At 40.4% G+C, this 2475-nt stretch overlaps 1 pseudogene; it reads right to left on the reverse strand.

Moving 5' to 3' along the window:
• Nucleotides 1-250: 250 nt before the first annotated feature.
• LOC144374397 (olfactory receptor 2AE1-like) lies at nt 251-1793 on the reverse strand (annotated as a pseudogene).
• Nucleotides 1794-2475: the final 682 nt, after the last annotated feature.

Below are 2475 nucleotides of genomic sequence, written 5' to 3' on the forward strand. Positions count from 1 at the left end.
TTTATGGGTGGATGATGCTCTTGAGTTACTAGGAGGCTGGACCTTTGCTGGGCTTGTTCATTGTCTGTGCAAAGAATTATGTATTGTTTGATGGAAAGGAGGTGACCATCTGTGTGACAGATATGAAAACTCAGCCTCTCTGGTTTTGGAGGAATTCTATCCACCCACCTCTGCACCCTCACCTCTTCATATCTGCCCTTATAAATTCTTAAACACTGATTCAGTAACTCAAAATATCTGAGTAGAAATATTTTATCACCAACTTTTTCTTTCAAAACACGCTTTATTTCACAGGTTTCTAATATTAATCAACACATTCTAATTTTATACTCCCTAAATAGTCTTTGTTGTCATGATTTACATATGTATTTTCAATAAAAATAATGATAGAAAAGGTCTTTATATATTTATCTTAATATTTTTAGAGTATCACTTAACTTCATATGTCTACTTTAAATGGGATTGGTAAAGGTTTTTTCATAATACTCTGAAGGATTTAGACACATACACAATGCTACTTGAATTCCTGCAACTCAGTTAAAATAGTGAAGGTATACATAAGCCACTTTATTCTTTGGATAGTCAAATTACATCATGAATCTGGATTCTTGAAAATTCTTAGAGGTTTACCCATAATAACACTCTATACTTGGGCCAAATACAGGTGTAGTCATTGGGTGATAATACCTCTCCTCAACACTCTCCTCAGAGCCTTAGCTACATCCTTACTCCAGAGAGTATAAATCAGAGGATTCAGTGTGGGAGTAATGATGCTATAGAACACAGAACCCACTTTGTCTTGCAGTGGAGTGCGCTGGGACCTGGGCCTCATGTACGAGAAGATGCAGGCACCAAACCAGAGAAAGACCACAATGAAGTGGGAGCTACAAGTGGCAAAAGCATTTCTTTTACTCCCAGCTGAACGCATCTCAGTGACACTGTGCAGGATGAAGCCATAGGATGTAGAAACCAGAATGATGGGGAGGAGGAGAGGCAAGATGCTACAGATATACACTGTGGTCTCATAGACGGTGACATCACCACATACCAACTTCACAACAGCTGGATACTCACAGGAGAAGTGGTACATTTTCCGAGATCCACAGAAGGGAAAGTGCATCCAGATGACTGTGTGAATTAGGGAGTTCAGAGATGCCCCCAACCATGAGGTGAGGGCCATCATCAGTGCCACCTTTCTGCTCATGAGCACAGTGTAACGCAGAGGATGACAGATGGCAACATACCTGTCATAGAACATGAGAGCTAGCAGAAGACACTCATCACCACCCAGAGACAAATAGAGGAAGTGCTGGGTGGCACATCCCAGGAAGAAGATGGACTTGCTGCCAGACAGGTAGTTGGTAGCCATCTTGGGGATGGTTGTGCAGATGTGCATCAGGTCTATGAAGGAGAGCTGGCTGAGCAGGAAGTACATGGGGGTGTGAAGCCCACGATCCACATAGATGAGGAGGATGGTGAGAGTGTTGCCACTCAGTGCAACAAAGTAGACCACCATGGTCCAGGCAGAAAAGGAAAAGGTGCGTTGGGGAGTCATGGAAGAGCCCTTCAAGGATAAAGTCTGCCAGAGACGTCTGATTCCACAGCCACATGGTCCCTTCAAAGTCCTTGGGGAAACAGGGAGTGGAGACAAAGTGTGATGCCAGAAATATGGGATCCTGTGTACAGGGTGATAAGCTCTCTTGATCCAAAAAAAAATATTTGTGAAGAGTTTTTTCTCTATTTGTAAGTATCCAGAAACTGAAATTATTAAAATTCATTTTTCTTCAAAGCAAGACAAACCTAAAATATGTCATCACGATCATGGTCATTTGAAATTCCAAGACTCTATTAAGGGCCAGAATTTATGACTCTTTTTACTAAATATAGGCCTATGTGTGTGTAATCATGTGTATGATTTGTGTGAGTGTGTGTCTGTGTTTTTATGGTTGTTGGATTATGTTTCCTGTTTTACCAGGCAGGTTCTAATAAGAGAAGCTGAACCACTAAGATGTTGTTAGTTATGCATGTAATTGTTAATGGTTGTGTTACAGAACTTTGGCCTTATTTCTTTGTGGAAGCTGGTTAAGGAGTTGGTATACTGCTGTCATGTTTAAGTCTGATGTGGAAATTTAAAGTCTACAGGACAAGCAGTAGAAAGGGAAGACAGTACAAAGCAGGGCAGACAAAGACAGACAAAATCCTAAAGCATGAGCTGTGACCCCACAAGAGAAAACAAAAAGAGTCAGTCTGTTTGTCTATAGAATTAGGCACTAAGGTTCTTCTTTTTGTATTGGCTCTTTTGAATTCTACAAAATATTAGGGATTCTTTTGACATAATTAAAAAGCATAAAATAGTCCTCAATTCAGTCTCCATACTTCCTGTTTCCCTCTCCTCCTCCCTTCCTCTGATTCCTTCCCTCTGCTCTTCTGATATGCTATTTATTTATGTTTTTTTTTATTAGTTACTTGTGGCTA

The sequence above is a fragment of the Ictidomys tridecemlineatus genome, unplaced genomic scaffold (genome assembly GCF_052094955.1).
Source record: "Ictidomys tridecemlineatus isolate mIctTri1 unplaced genomic scaffold, mIctTri1.hap1 Scaffold_67, whole genome shotgun sequence".
NCBI lineage: Eukaryota > Metazoa > Chordata > Mammalia > Rodentia > Sciuridae > Ictidomys > Ictidomys tridecemlineatus.